Source organism: Nomascus leucogenys, chromosome 17 (assembly GCF_006542625.1).
Source record: "Nomascus leucogenys isolate Asia chromosome 17, Asia_NLE_v1, whole genome shotgun sequence".
Classification (NCBI taxonomy): Eukaryota; Metazoa; Chordata; class Mammalia; order Primates; family Hylobatidae; genus Nomascus; species Nomascus leucogenys.
In genome coordinates, this window is record NC_044397.1 from 45,641,601 (window position 1) to 45,658,570 (window position 16,970).

At 47.0% G+C, this 16,970-nt stretch overlaps 1 protein-coding gene across 6 annotated transcripts in view; it reads right to left on the reverse strand.

Moving 5' to 3' along the window:
- CALN1 (calneuron 1) overlaps positions 1-16,970 on the reverse strand; it is a 670,983-nt gene that overhangs the window by 551,011 nt on the left and 103,002 nt on the right. The window contains exon 1 of one of the 6 annotated variants that reach the window (XM_030796754.1): positions 8,650-9,693. The exons of 4 other annotated variants lie outside the window; for them this stretch is intronic. The gene's annotated coding sequence lies outside the window, so the exon portion shown is untranslated. Of the gene's footprint in view, positions 1-8,649; positions 9,694-10,128; positions 10,614-16,970 lie in introns of those variants that run through there. One more of the 6 variants, XM_030796758.1, reaches the window with a different exon arrangement.

Below are 16,970 nucleotides of genomic sequence, written 5' to 3' on the forward strand. Positions count from 1 at the left end.
TTGAGAATGAGAGTGAAGAAAGATGCCTTCCATGTTCTATGTAACATTTCTGTATAGCTTTTAATTTCTTTTTTAAAAAGATTGTTTACTTTCACCGCTAAAAAATGTCTTAAGCACAAAACAGAGCCACTCACTGGGCACCTTGTCAAAACATGTAATATTGTTTGGCTGTGTCCCCACCCAAATCTTACCTTGAATTGCAATAATCCCCATGTGTCAAGGGTGGGGACAGGTGGAGATAATTGAATCATGGAGGCGGTTTCCCCCATACTGTTCTCATGGTAGTGAATAAGTCTCATGAGATTTCATGGTTTTACAAATGGGAGCTCCCCTACACAAGCTCTTTCCTGCCATCATGGAAGACATCCTCTTGCTCTTCCTTCATCTTCTGCCGTGATTGTGAGGCCCCCCCAGGCACGTGGTACTACTGTGAGTGCATTAAACCTCTTTCCTTTATAAATTACCCAGTCTCAGGTATGTCTTTATTAGCAGTGTGAGAACAGACTAATACAATGAGCATCCTTTGTTTTCTCCCAACCAGAACGGTGGGTTTTTGAGATTAAAACTCCCAAAATAAGATGGTAGGGGAAAGTGTTTAGTACATATAGTCTCCCAACGTTCTATTCAAGGCATTGGTGATCATCGGTGTCTACATTTCATTTATTTACTTTCGTTGAGACAGAGTCTCACTCTGTCGCCCAGGCTGGAGTGCAGTGGCACAATCTCAGCTCACTGCAACCTCTGCCTCCTGGGTTCAAGCAATTCTCCTGCCTCGGCCTCCCAAGGAGCTGGTTTTACAGGCACCCACCACCATGCCCAGCTAGTTTTTTATATTTTTAGTAGAGACGGGGTTTCGCCAGGTTGGCCAGGCTGGTCTTGAACTCCTGACCTCAGCTGATCCAACCATCTCGGCCTCCCAAAGTGCTGGGATCACAGGTGTGAGCCAACGTGCCCAGCCTGGTGTCTACATTTTAAAACAAACATTTTTCCTATTATAAATGTGTGCTCATTTGCAAAACCATAAAATCATTCATAATGCCAACAACTTTGGACAAGCGTTGTTAACATTTTTGATCCATTTATTTCCATTGTTCTTCTGTACCACGTTTTTAAACAAAAACTGAAATCATACTATGATTGCAGTTTTATTTGTATCCACACTTAACTGGTACATTAGAAATCACCAAATTAAGGTCACCAAAGCATTTTCTCTCCATCTGTTACTCTTAAACACTACATTTTATTTTACACTCTGATGGATACTCACTTTATAGTACCACGGTAGTGCAAGCAGAATGGACAGCTGGAGACAGGATGATCTTTGGAAAATACAGACTAAGTCATATCATTCACCTGTTTAAAACCCCTCAGTGGCTTCTACTGAACTCAGTATCAAACCCAAACTCCACAGGGTGACCCTATATGAGCTAGCAAGCTAGCCCCCATCTCTCTGAACTCGTCTCCTGCCACACCAGTCTCCTTCCTTCTCCTCTGATGAGCCCAGTTAACTCCTGCTTTGAGACTTTTGCACTGGCTGTTCCCACACCCTGGAAGTTCTTCTGCAGATATCTCCCCACCTTATCCCTTCATGTCATTCTGGTGTCAGCCTAAATAGAGCTCATCAGTGAGACCTTTCTTGGTTGGGTGCGGTGGCTCACGCCTGTAATCCCAGCACTTTGGGAGACCGATGCAGATGGATCACTTGAGGTCAGGAGTTTGAGACCAGCCTGGCCAACATGGTGAGACCCCGTCTCTACTAAAAATACACAAATCAGCTGGGCGTGGTGCCGCGCACCTGTAATTCCAGCTATTCAGGAGACTGAGGCAGGAGAATCTCTCAAACCCGGGAGGCAGAGCTTACAGTGAGCCGAGATCGCACTACTGTACTCCAGCCTGGGCGACAGAGCGAGACTCCGTCTCAGAAAATAAATAAATATAAATAAGTAAATAAAAATAAAAATAAAAAAGTTAAAAAATTAGGTCGGGCGCAGTGGCTTATGCCCATAAACCCAGCACTTTGGGAGGCTGAGGCAGGCGGATAACCTGAGGTCAGGAGTTCAAGACCACCCTGGCCCAACATGGTGAAACCCATCTCTACTAGAAATACAAAATTTATCTGGATGTGGTGGCGGGCGCCTGTAATCCCAGCTACTCAGGACGCTGAGGCAGGAGAATTGCTTGAACCTGGGAGGCGGAGGTTGCAGTGAGTTGAGATCACGCCACTGCACTCCAGCCTGGGTGACACAGTGAGACTCCATCTCAAAAAATAATAATACAAAAATTAGCTGGGTGTGGTGGTACATGCCTGTAATCCTAGCTGCCCAGGAGGCTACAGCAGAAGAATCACTTGAATCCGGGAGGCAGAGGCTGCAGGGAGCCAAGATCGCACCACTGCACTCCAGCCTGGGCAACAGAGCAAGACTGTCTCAAAAAAAAAAAAGAGAGAGAGACCTTTGTTGGCCATCCAATCTGAAGTAGCCCTTGCATCTGTCTCAATTATATCCTCCAATTTTATTTCTGTATTTTTTATTGTGTCTTACACCACTAGACTATAAGGGTACCATCTCTGTCTGACGAATTCATCATTTTCCCCAGTACCTGAACCAGAGATGCTCAATACATTCTGGGTGGATGAATGAAAGCATTTTCAAAGAATCCAGATTTGTGGTGCATGAGATAAAGTAACTTACTTAAATAGGTCTTATTCACAGCAGCACAGTCCCTTAATGAGGCTTTTTAAAATAGATTGTCACCCTCTCTGATAGCCTGGTCATGGAGAGCAGCCCACAGCCCTGCCAGTGGGAAAGCCAACTAGTTATTTAGTCTTGCTCGGACTTCAATTTTGCTTCTCCACCCTGTTACCTAAACCAGAAACCCAATGGTGACACCTTCCCTTTCTCCCACTTCCCCACCAATTAATCCTGCCAATTTTCCCTCCTATGGAAGACAAGCTCAACATCGCTGTCACTGACTTTTAGCAGAATCATTCCAGTTTCCTTTCAGAAAACAATCTCTCCCGGCCGGGCACGGTGGCTCATACCTGTAATCTCAGCACTTTGGGAGGCCGAAGCAGGTACATTACCTGAAGTCAGGAGTTCGAGACCAGCCTGGCCAATTTGGTGAAACCCCATCTCTACTAAAAATACAAAAATTAGCCAGGCATGGTGGTGGGAGCCCATAATCCCAGCTACTCAAGAGGCTGGGGCAGAAGAATCGCCTGAACCCAGGAGGCAGAGGTTGCAGTGAGCCAAGATCACGCCACTGCACTCCAGCCTGGGCAACAGAGCGAGACTCCATCAAAAAAGAAAAGAAAAAGTAAAAGGAAAAGAAGAAAGAAAACAGTCTCTCCCAATCCCAGTGACTTTTCAGAAACCTACCCCTAGATACAGGGACCCAAAACTATGCCAATCAGATATGTCCTCTGAGCATCTTGAATGCAGCAGAATGATACAGTAACAATAATGGAGGACAGGTGAGCCCAAAATTGGGGCTTAGCCTGGGAGGTTCTTGGCTTTGCCCAGGAAAGAATTCAAGGGCAAGCCAGGGGTATGAGACAGCAGCTTTTTTTTTCTAACGGTCACAGACTATCTATTTATTTATTTACTTATTCATTTTATTGGTTTTTTTCCAACTGTTACCTTATTTTTTTTCCAACTTTTATCTTAAGTTCAGGGGTACATGTGCAGGATGTGCAGGTTTGTTACACAGGTAAATGTGTACCATGGTGGTACAGATCATCCTATCACCCAGGTATTAAGCCCAGAATCCATTAGCTATTCTTCCTGATGCTCTTCCTCCTCCCACCCTCCACCCTCTAACAGGCCCCAGTGTGTGTTTGTGTGTCCCCACGTGGCCGTATGTTCTCATCACTTAGGTTCCACTTATAAGTGAGAACATACGGTATTTTTCAGTTCCTGCATTTGCTAACGATAATGGCCTCCAGCTCCATCCATGTCCCTGCAAAGGACATGAACTCATCATTTTTTATGGCTGCATAGTATTCCATGGTGTATATGTACCACGTTTTCTTTATCCAGTCTATCACTGATGGGCATGTAAGATTGATTCCATGTCTTTGCTATTGTCAGTGGGAGACAGCAACTTTTATTGAAGCAGCAGTGTACAGCAGCAGCAGAGATACTCCTTGTAGAGCAGGGCTATTCCCTGGGCAATGTGTGCAAGGTAGCACCCCAGAAGCAGTGCTGCAGTCATATGTACACCCACTTTTAGTTACAGGCAAATTAAGGACAGTTTATGCAGAAATTTCTAGAAATAGGATGGTAACTTCTGGGTGGTTGGGTCATTGCCATGGAAAGGGGTGATAACATCTCGTTGTTGCCATGGCAATGGTAAACTGACATGGCACATGTGTGGGTGTGTCTTATGGAGAGCTGCTTCCACCCCAGCCCTGTTTTAGCTGGTCCTCAATTTGGTCCAGCTACTTGGACCAAATTGAGCCCCACCTCCAAAGTTGAGTCCCACCTCCTACCTCAATAATAATAGAAAAGGTTGGTGATTATTTACTTCCATAGCATCCCCTGGGAGAGACCACAAGTCAATTCCTGCCACTGAGATCCCCTGGACTGCCTAATGCCTGACTATTCCATGCCTGGTTCTTCAGGGATGCTCTTAATCCTGTGAGTTTCCATCAATATTCCTAATGCGATCTTTGTTGACGTTGTCAGCCAGACTCAGTTTCTGTTGCTTGCAACCCAAGGATCCTAACTGACAACTCTCCTGTTTGCCAAATCCATCCCATCTTCTCCATCCTCCCTACCATGGCCTCATCAGCCTTGCCTGGCTTTCAGAGCCAGCTTCCTCCCTGGTATCCATGTTTCTGGTCTTCTCAGTGCCAAATCCATTCACCATGAAGTCTCCAGCCAAATCTGACCATGCCACCCTAATGGAGAAAAGCTGAGTCCCTGGTCCCGACCGAAGCCCCGCATCTATCATTCTGGTCACTTCTTTTGCACCTCCCTGTCTCAACCTTTAAGCACCAATAACTCCAAACTACCAGCTGCTTCCTCATATTCTCCACATGTGTTCTAATTTCTCAGCCTTTCCCACCCTTTCCTCTGCACCAGAATACCCATGAAAAGCTAACCACGTCCTAATCATCCTTTAAACTAAGCTCAGACATCACCTCCACCATTGCCTAGCTACCATCCATCTCTGCTCACAAATGTTCAACCCTAACACATGGTCTGCCCTCCCCACTAATCTGTGAATTTTTTGATGACAGGCACTGTGTCATCTTCATCTATCTATCCGTACCACATAACAGGCACTGAATAAATGTTCATTGAATGTTAAATGATTAAAAACATAATTCACATTGAAAAACCCCAGGTTGGATGCAACAATGGTGTTTTCCTTTTCCTCCTTCCGAACCACATTTGGAATTAGCCTCGAATTGCGCGTTCTGAGAAATCTGCCAATGCTTTGCTAATCTTGAAGGACGGTTTCATAGCTTAAGAGTCAGAACTCACACTGTTTTAACAAGCATCAGAGGCTGTTGCTGGTTGCACTGCTTAATGGTTCTCAATCGTGAAAGGACATTTCAGACACTCTGACTACACCAGCTGAAGCCCCAAGTGAAGCCTATACCAATATGGGTACAGAAAGGAAATATGCAAAAAAAAAAAAAAAAAAATGCTTATCATCAATCATCAAACCAGTCTGGGCTCAAACCAGTACAGGCACACGTGACAAGGAAAGGGCTTTGCTATGGGATTCTCCTTCCACCCTAGACCAACCGCACAAGACACAGCTCCTCCTGTGCCTCAGTTTCCTCACCAGGAATGAGGAATGAGCTGCTGACCTAGATTCACTCAACGAACACAGGGCACCCACTCTGTGTCTGACTCTAAACAAATTACTGCAGGTCAAAGGTTCCCAAAATACTTTTCCTATCCTAAGGAAGCAGTGTGGAAAGTGCCCCACACATAGGATCGAAACCCAGCCTGTAGCCTCAAACCGTTACTCTGCTTCTGATCTGCAAGCTTCACAGCCCCAGGAAAAGTGATTTCACTTCCCTTTGCATCAGTTTCCAAACAGGAAAAATGAGGATGACATGAGCTCAAAGGTGTGAAAGGGTCTGGCACACAAGTAGGGTCTCAGAAATCTGAATTAAGAGGGTCTCCAAAGGCATTAAATGTCCAAAGTTATCAATTGGAATTTCTCTCGTAATGAGAACGAGTGCCCCCTTCTGACAACCAGCGAACACTGCATAGGTTGTCAGTACAAGAATGTGGTTAAAAGACACCACTGCACACACCACAACAGGAGGAACGACCAGCCACAGATATCCCACCCCGGCTGGTGACCCTCAAGAGACCAGCTGCTATGAAAAAAGAAATTTCTAAATGCGACCCCAGCCCTGCCCAGTATTTATGAAGGGATCAGAAGCTACCCACTGGAGAGAGAAATGTCAAACTCAACAATGAACAGTTGTCATCCACCCCTCAACCTGTACCCCGCCTCCCCTTACAGAGGAAAGGGCATCATGTGTGTCAGTCAAGTCTTGCCCATCGTTTCTCAACAGAAGCAGCTGAATTAAATTATTTTCTTTCTAAAAAGCCCTTATCCGGCACCCTAGCCGAAGGCCTGATTACTGGCAATAGTTGCTTTCAGAGTTCAGGGAAAGGTGACATCTTGGTGAACAATTCTAAGAGGATTTAGCTCTCCTCCAATAAAATATCGTGAGGATTGGATTTCCAAAGAGTTTTGTTTTCATTACTCCACTTGGATACACCCAGTAACCAACTTCACCATCGTAGAACAGCTTCTCAGTAAACAGCTCCGTGCAGCTATTGCCATGAAAAACCCACACTACTGCAGTGAACTCAACAAACAGAGCCACTCCACTGGTCTTCCACCAGGGCAGGCTACTCTGGAAACACAGCTCAGGGCATCCTTGGGGCTTTGGTAGAAGACCCCACCGATTGCCTGGGGAACTAGCAAAGTTATGCAGTTCCTGGAACCCCGGAACGGGCGTGGTGACAGAACCACAAGGCCGAGAGGTCTGAGGTGACACCTGGACATCAGTACAGGTAGCAGATAAAAATCAAGACTCAACATTCTTCTTCTTCCAACACCTCCTCCCACCCCACAAAAAATGAAAGAAAACCACGAACAAGCCAAGAAGGAGAGCTGGAATGGGGCTTCTATGAAAAACACGTCCTGTTCTAGCCTCAAAACAATTTCACACCAAATGGCTTTAAATTCCTTTCCAAAGCTCTGATGCCCGAATTGAAAAATAATTTCCCTTTTTGAGCAAAAGTCAGCAGTTAAAGAAGCAGAACCTGAAAACCCTAGGAGCTCATGAGTTCTCCTATGTGCACAAATGTTGCGTGTGTCTGAACACACGCAGCGCAGAAATCTACCCATTCTTTCTGGGAAGGTCATCCCAACTCTGTCACAGAGGCTACTGTGGGTCACTCTAGAATGTAGTTATTATCACCACTAAACAGACTTCCCAGCCACACACAGCCGGCGCTAAGCTGCTATTCCCTGAGCCCAAGTAAGTCTCCTTTTTTGCAGAAAACCGGCTCAGGGCCTGGGGATGGCTGGCGCCCCAGTCTTGGCACTCAGGGAACTGCAGGCACCGCTTTACCCAGAAGCTAAGGGCTTCGACCCAAATGGAAGAAAGGCGCCTTTCTCACACAAGCCTCATCCAAGAAAAAAGAGAACTGGGAAACGATGGTGGGCTGGTGGCCCGGGCGCACGTGGCCCAAGGCTAGGACGCAAGCCGATCCCCTCGGTGCACGCTCTGTACCCCCAGCCCGTCGGGATGGGGCGTCCCCCGCTCGCCCTCGCCCCCAGGGCGGCCCAGAACTACCTGCTGCTGCCTAGGCGCCCTCGGACCAAGTCTCGGGAAGTTCACTCCGCGTCGCGCTAGTCCGGGGAGACTAAGAACCCAGGTAAACCCAGACTGTCCGGGGAAGACGGAGCCCACCCCCGCCTGGGCGCCAGACCCATCCAGCTGCTTGGAGCTCAGAGACTAGGTCCCAGCCGGACTGCAGAGGCCTCTCTGGTTACCCCTTGCATCCTGGCGCCCCCGAACTCGGGGTGGGTGGCGGCGAGGAGCGTGCGCCCAGAAAGGCAAGCAGTCAGCGCTAAGGGCCGGAGGTGGAGAGAACCCTGCCTCCCGCCTCCCCCGATCGCCATGACTCTGGCTTCCCGAAGAGACCTGGTTGCCGCCGGGCGCTCCCACCTGGGCTGCGGTGCGGCTCCGGGTCCCCTGCCCTCCCTCCCCACCGCGCGGGCGCCTGCAGCCGGGGGCGCACAACCTGGTGTCCACTGGCGCCTGGGGGCTAAAAGAGCAGCTCCCAGCCTCCAGCCCGCACGGTGCCGGGACAGCCGAGTCCGCCGCGGCCCTTCCCTAGCCCCACGCCCCCAGGCAGGCCGCCAGGAGCCAGCTCCACCGAAGGCAAGGTGGCCGGCACGGCCCCCAGCCCGCGCGGTGGGTGCCCCAGTGCCGGAGCCAACAGGTACGGGAGGCGCTGTCTGCCAATCGTCTGCCCACTCCGAGCACGGGGGCCCGCGACAGCCCGGGGGTTTGGACACCCTAGAAAGGAGCGAGAACCGAGGAAAGAGGAAAAGAGAGGGAGCGCGCGGGTGAGCCGGGGAGCCGGTGGCGGCACTCACCTCTCGCTGGGCCGGGGCTCCGCAGCCCGGCAGCCGAGGCGCCTCCGCACCGCGCGGGGGGCTTCCTCCGAGGCCCGCAGGGAGGGGGCGGTGCGGAATGGAGGCGCCGAGCGGGCAGCGCTCAGCCTCTCGCTCACACCCCCAGCCGGCAGCCGCGTCCCCGTGCCGGCATCCTCGCTGCCGCCGGCTCCCTCGGCGCCCCCGGGCCGCTCCCCACGCGCGCGCCGGGACCTGCACGAGCCCCCTCGTCGACTCGGAGCGCGATCTAGGCGCGTGCCTCCCTGTCCTTGTCCTCTGCTCCCGTCTGGAGACGTGTGCCCCGCACCCCCTGCACCGCGCGCTCCTCTACCCCTCCCGCTCCCGCTGGCCGCGCGGGTTCAGCCCATGTGCGCGGCTGCCTCGCTGCGCCCCGGAGCCCAGTGGCCGAGGCCCCGCCGGAGTTGCGCGCCCTAGAAACTCCATGCAGCTCCGGCCTCCTCCCTAGCTCCTCCCCAGCGGATCCCCCGGGGCCTTGCGGCCGCCAGCACCACGGTCCTCGCTCTGCCGGCGCCCGCGTTCAGGAGCCGGGCTTCTGGGCTCGCCTCGGCCGCCTGCGCCCCGGCTCCTCCGAGGGTCGGGGAGCCCCCACCCCCAACCTCCGCCTCTCCAATGGCTCCCTCGGTTTCCAGGCAGCGCAACCTGAGGAACGCCTAGGCGCGCGCGCACTCACACTCGCGCGCACACACACACACACACACGCATGCACATGCACGGCACACACAGACAGACACGCGCGGGGCGAGCAGGCGCTTGGCAGACGGTGCTCCTTCCTTCCCAAAGAGGCTGCCCACGTTAACTCCGGCAAACTGCTGCTTCTCAGCACAGGACAACTCACCCTAGCGCCCGCCGCCTTCACTACTTCATCCCAGGTGCCCACACCCTAGATCCACGATTACACCTGAGCCCAAGGGGAAGGCGGGGCGCCGAGGTGGAGGGGCCGAGGGGACCAGCATTCTGCGTGACCGCCCCTGGAGACATCCAAGGAGGCACGGCTGCCGCGGGGCATCGCCCACCCACCAGGGATCCCACTCCTCCAGGGCCTGAGAACATGTGGTGTGGCCCCCACTTCTTCCAAGGTCATAGGATGGATCCAATGGGAGGGAGAGGGCGCTTGGGCACAGGTGTGAGTTACAAATTCGCAGACTGTCTGCAACCTGCCCATGCGCTGACCTCTACTGAGTCTACGCCCAGACAGACCCCTCTCTCCCCTGCCCCGGGTCTCAAGGGCAACGCATGTGCTTGGAGTCAGCAGTCACCTTTCCCAGTCCCCACCTGTCTGCCTCCCAAGAACTGACGGAATACACAGTGCAACCAAGGTTTGTCTTGGCAAGAAAAAGAAAGAAAGCAGCAAGGTGGGTCTCACTGTCCCGTAGACAGATTAGACGCTTGCCAGTTCCTTTCTGCTGCCCCCAAGGTTGTGCCAATAAAGTAACAACAAACCTGGCTGCAGCAGGCTAGTCCTTCCTTACAGCACCGTCTTCTCCCGGGTCCCCAGTTTCTTGTCCCCTCTTGGTGGCAGAAAGACTGCTCACCAGCTCAGATGTCTCCAATTCCCAGAACCAGAGAAAAGATACATGTGAAAATTTTCACACCAATCAGGAACAAAAGCAGGCAATGCTGCTCTAAGCCTCTCATCCAAACAACTCAGCAATCACCTCTCCACTGTTTGGTTCAACTGCCAGGGAAGTTTGGGCATTTTTTTTTTTTTTGTCAGCCAACAGCACAATCGTGTGTGTGTGTGTGTGTGTGTGTGTGTGTCTCACCTGGGTGTGGTTTCAGAGTCCCTGAAGCACTCATTGTGGGTGCCACGCTTTTGGCATTTAGCATTTCCTAACCTGTATTATTACTATCTTGTAGAGACCCTACTTCCCGAGTAATCTTTTTTAAATATGTTTTTGTTATTTTTATAGGTACATGGTAGGTGTACATATTTATGAGGTACATGAGATGTTTTGTTACAGGCATGCAATGTGAAATAAGCTCATCATGGAGAACAGGGTAGCATTCCCTCAAGCATTTATCCTTTGAGTTACAAACAATCCAATTACACTCTTTAAGTTGTTGTAAAATATATGAGTTATTGACTATAGTCAGCGTTGTGCTACCAAATAATAGGTCTTATTCATTCTTTCTAACTTTTTTTTTTTTTAACCTATTAACCATCCCTACTTACCCAACCTCCTCACCCCCTACCCAGCCCCCTTCACCCTTCCCAACCTCTGGTAACCACTGGTAGATTCTCTATGTCCATGAGTTCAATTGTTTTGATTTTTAGATCCCATAAATAAGTGAAAACATGTGATGTTTGTCTTTCTGTGCCTGGTTTATTTTACTTAACATAATGATCTCCACTTCCATCCATGTAGTTACAAATGACTGGATCTCATTCTTTTTTATGGCTGAATAGTGCTCCATTGTGTACGTGTCGCACATTTTCTTTATTCATTTGTTGATGGACACATGGGTTGCTTTCAAATCTTAACTATTATAAACAGTGCTGCAACAAACATCAGAATGCAGATACCTCTTCGATATACTAATTTCTTTTCTTTGGGGTATACACTCAGCAGTGGGATTGCTGGATCATACGCTCCCTAGCAATCTTATAACTAAGATGTAACAGGCACCACTCTTAAGGACTTGCTGGTTACCCCTCCCCTACCCCAGCATGAAAACACAGAAAAATCTTGAGTTCCTTCAAAGAAACTCCAGGTACCTAGCTAGCCCTGAGCAGTAAACCAGCAACTTGATAAGCCAGATGGTAATTTTAGCTTAAAACAATAGCCAAGGAAGTTAAGAGTCAGGAAATGTTTTTGTTCCCTGTATCAGTCTGTTCTCATGCTGCTAATAAAGACATACCCAAGACTGAGTAATTTACAAAGGAAAGAGGTTTAATGGACTCACAGTTCCACATGGCTGGGGAGGCCTCACAATCATGGCAGAAGGTAAAGGAGAAGCAAAAGCACATCTTACATGGCAGCAAGCAAGAGAGCTTGTGCAGGGGGAACTCCCATTGATAAAATCATCAGGTCTCGTGAGACTTATTCACTATCATGACAGCAGTATGGGGGAGACCTGTGCCCATGATTCAATTTCCTCCCAACAGATCCCTCTCACAACACATGGGAATTATGGGAGCTACAAGTCAAGATGAGATTTGGGTGGGGACACAGTCAAACCATATCATTCCCTATAGAATCTAAACATAACATCTTATGTGTATGTCCTTGAGTTGTTTTTCAGAAACGTGGACCCCCATTAAACTGATCGACTAGCACACAGACCTCAGATAAGAGGGAATTGAGGACTAAACTCTAACTGTGGTTCTTGTTCTAAATTTCTTCCTGAAGGGTCTGGAGGAAGCCACATCTACAGGCCGGAGTGAACATTCTGCAAACCCCGTATTTTTAGACAAAGCTTTACCTCCTTAACTAATCACAAATCAGAAAATCTTTGAACTCACCTATGACATTTGTAGAGATGGGATCTCCCTATGTTGCCCAGGCTGGTCTCAAACTTCTGGCCTCAAGTAATCCTCCCACCCCCACCTTCCAAAGTATTGGGATTACTAGTCCCAATGTGAGCCCATGTGGGCCTCTGCTCCCAGATGTCTGCTTTTTTAAGTCAAACCGAATGTAGAGCTTTCATGGATTGATTTATGGCTTTGCCTGTAGCCTCTGCCTCCCACCTTTAAAAATCCTTCCCTGTAAGCCAACTGGGTGGTTGGGACTTAAGCATGAGCTGCCTGATTCTTCTTGGTTGGTGCCTTGCAAATAAATGCCTTCCTTTCTCCTGCTGCAAAACCTTGATATGGATAGCTGGTCTTACTGCGCTGGGTGAGCAGCCCAGTTCCATTCAATAACATGACATGCTTGAGCCACTGGTTGAGTTTTATGTACCTAGTTCAGAGATGCACACAGAAGGTGATATGGTTTGGCTGTGTCCCCTCCCAAATCACATATTGAATTGTATTCCCATATTTCCCACATGTTGTGGGAGGGACCTGGTGGAAGATAATTGAACCATGGGGGCGGTTTCTCCCAATCTGTTTTCATGGTAGTGAATAAGTCTCACGAGATCTGATGGTTTTATAAGGGGAAACCCCTTTCACTTGACACTCTCGCTCTGTCTCGTCTGCTGCCATGTGAGATGTGTCTGTGCCTTTGGCCTTCCACCATGATTGTGAGGCCTCCCCAGCCATGTGGAACTGTGAGTCCATTAAATCTCTTTCTTTTGTAAATTACCCAGTCTCAGGTATGTCTTTATCACCAATGTGAAAACGAATTAATACAGAAGGTATTATATTTACAGGGGTTTCCACAATGGGTCACAGGCAGATGAATAGAGTTGACAGGATCTCCATAAGATCTTTCCCTTTGATCCCTTAGTTTGGATGAATGCTGCATCATCTAACAATCTGTTGCCTCTGTAAGCAATTATTCTGACACTTTCTAGATGGCAACCAGGTCACCAAAATGCCTTGGTAGGGCCAAGCACAGTGGCTGAAGCCTATAATCCCAGCACTTTGGGAGGCCGAGGAGGGTGGATCCCTTGAGGTCAGGGGTTCAAAACCAGCCTGGCCAACATGGTGAAACCCCACCTCCACTAAAAATACAAAAATTAGCTAGGCCTGGTGGCGGATGCCTGTAATCCCAGCTACTTTGGAGGCTGAGGCACGAGAATCGCTTGAACCTGGGAGGCAGAGGTTGCAGTCAGCCGAGATTGTGCCACTGCACTCCGGTCTGGGCAAGAGAGTGAGACTCAGTCTCAAAAAAACAAACAAAAAAAGAACAGACACACAAACAAATGCCTTGGTAAGTGTAGATACACACATGAAGTTCCTGGTAAAATGTGGGGGCCTCCCACATAACCAGAGTGGGAAACATTTGGCCAAAGCCATCATTCTGCCCTCCCTTCCTGCCTGCATAAATTTGGGCAAGTTGTTTATTCTCTCTAAATCTCATTGCCCTCATCTAAAAAATGGGGATAATTAAAGTATCTATTCCATAAGGTTGTTGAGAAAATTAAATGTGACCATGTGAAATAGCAGTTCACTCAGTTAACCTGGCTCCAGGCATAGAGTAAGCTTTCAATAAATGTTGGCTGTTGTTACAAGTGAATAGTCAACACAAACACATATCAAAGACCTTACTTTGGGAGGAAAAAAAAAAAATCAAGGCTCTCTTGCCTTAGGACACAGGTCAGTGAGCCTCAGAACTAGAGAAGGCTAGGCAGTGGCTCACACTTGTAATACCGATACTTCGGAAGGTCTAGGTGGGAGGATTACTAGAGGTTGGGAGTTTGAGACCAGGCTGGGCAACATAGGGAAACCTCATCTCTACAAAAAATGATTTGCAAAATTAGCCAGGTGTGGTGGCATGTGCCTGTAGTCTTAGCTACTCAGGAGGCTAAGGCAGAGGATCCTTTGAGCCCAGGAGTTCCAGATTACAGTGAACTATGGTCACACCACTGCACTCCAACTTGGGTGAAAGAGCAAGACTCTGTCTCAAAAAAAAAAAAAAATCAGAAACACAAATAACTAGAGAAGCTGGATGGCAGACTTCTGCAGCTTCTTGGTCTTCTCCAGCTATGACCATTTTGAGACCTCTATGTTAAGGTGGTTGCAGGTTTACAGGCCCTGGCACTTTTGCTCCAACTTTTATTCAATAGACGTGGTCAAAATGTGTCAGCTCCTTCTTATGAAAATACCAAAGAAAATCTTTTACCAATTACCGGGATGGAGGCTAAACTCAACATGGAACAAAATGAACAGGAAGGACTTCTCCTTATCGTGCATTTGTAGCTGGATTTAGCATAAGTTCTCTCTCCAACCTAGAATAGTACAGCCCTCCAGGAAATAGTGAGGAGTCTATTTCAACTTCCTTCTACCACCTGCCTCTAGCTTTGGGATTCAGAGTTACACAAATCAAGACACCGAGACAAGTGCTGCCTTACCAGTGATAATCCTCTGGTAAATATCCCCTTCCTTTATCTTCTTTTATTTTACCATCAGTAAATATATCTACTTCAAGTGCCCAAGACACCCAAGGGTAGAGGGTGATGAAAAGATTCATTCACTCTGAGTAGAAATAGGTAGAAGTAGAAAAAAAAAAATCATTCAAGAAATATATGTTGGAAGGTAAAATTTTTCATGTCTTCCATCAAAGTATGGAATCCAGGATTCACTAAATTCTTTACAACACACATTCTCTCCTGTGTGGCTAGGGGTTTGCCACAAACTTTGCAGTGGTTTGCTTTGCAGTAACCGATAGCCAGGACAAAATTTGGTATCTGGAAGGAGAGTGCTGCTGTAACAATAACTTAAAATATTGGCTTTGGGATTGAGCAATGGGAAAAAGCTATAACTGCCTCGAAAGACTATTAATGAGAGTTGCAAGGACCTTTGGAAAACTCTTGGAGGAAACATGAGGGGCACAGAAAGTGCTTATTGGAAGCTGGAGAAGAGAACACCTGAGTCACGTCCCAGCAGAACAGTTAGCAAAATTGCTGCCTGTCAATAGTCAGCTGGGTGCGGTAGCTCATGCCTGTAATCCCAGCACTTAGCAAGGCCGAGGTGGGTGGATCACTTGAAGTCAGGAGTTTGAGACTAGCCTGGTCAACATGGTGAAACTCCGTTTCTAGTGTAAATATAAAAAATTAGCCAGGCGTGGTGGCACATGCCTATAATCCCAGCTATTAGGAAGGCTGAGGCAGGAGAATTGCCTGAACCCAGGAGGCAGAGGTTGCAATGAGCTGAGATCAGCCACTGCACTCCAGCATGGGTGACAGAGCGAGACTGTCTCAAAAAAAAAAAAAAAAATCAATATAACCGATGGCAAGGATACTTAATGACCTCATGGATCTGACTAGGGTGATTTCCAAGTGGAAAAATAGAAAATGCCAGCTGGATTTTTCCAGATGCCTATGAGAAAAGGTAAGCAGAGACAGGTTAATTGAAGAAGAAGCTATTCCAGTTTTTTAGCAGAATTGAGACGGAATAGCAAGGAACCAGGGTTTGCTGAGTTAGAAAGGGTTACTGTTTCTCCTGCTGGGTTAGAAAGGACTACTGTTTCTCATTGTGGTGTCTCCAGGCAAAACCTTTCAAATCTAGGGCGGTAAAATCTGGTTTCTGGGAAAGATGGACTCAAGGATGGGGCTGTAAGATCCCTTGTTAAGGCCTCAGACATATTTAAGGGGATGCCCAAAAGGGCTTCTACATGTCTTAAAGACACTGTGCCTCACTCAGCAGCTTTGCAGGAGACTAAAGATAAAGAAAGGTCTATTTTTTTATTTTTTAATTTCATTTATTTACGCATTTATTTAGAGACAGAGTCTCACTCTGTTATCCAGGCTTGAGTGCAGTGGCGTGATTTCAGAGAGGAAAAGAGAGACAGGGAGAAAAAGAGAGGTTCCGGGCCTGTCTACTCAAGCCCCTGCTGTGAGCATCTTCCCAGAGGAGGCTACAGATTCTGCTGGAGAGAGACAAGCCACCCCCACCATGGGCTATCTGAATTCCCAATCCACAGAATCATAAGAGGCAGTCATAAATTTTTGTGTTAAGCAACTTCGTTTTGGGATGAATTTTTGTTATGCAGCAATAAATAACCAGAAAAATTTAATTTACTAAATTAGAAAGATGTCAAAAAATACGTTGTAAAGTGAAAAAAGTTAATGGCAAAATAACATGTATGGTGACACTTTTGAAAAAGAAAACTTTGCATATGGGATCCATGCACACATATGTGCACAGAATATAATTCCAATGCTTTCTGTTAACTAACTCTGGAGAACAAGTATTGAGGGGATAAATATATATGTATTTATTTATATATTATATTTATATGTAAATATGTATTTATGTATTTTATGTATAAATATATAAATTTAAATATATATTTATATTTATATATTTTTATTTATATAAATATATATTTTATTTATGTATATAAATATTTACATATTTTTATTTATATATGCTTACTATATAAATGGCTTTTTATAAATGGAATGTAAATGGCTTTTTGCTTTTTGAAAAAATTTTCAAAACGTATATTAACCAGCCAAAAAAATGAAATCTAGGTTAAATATTATACATTAAAAAATATAAGTATATATAATATAGCATATATTTATATCATATATAAATGTATATGTGAACATATATTTATTCATATATGAATTATTTTATGTGGTATTTATATTTATATATAAATATTTATAAAAATAATGATGTATAATACATTATATGATATAATTATAATATAATGGCATATGTTATATAT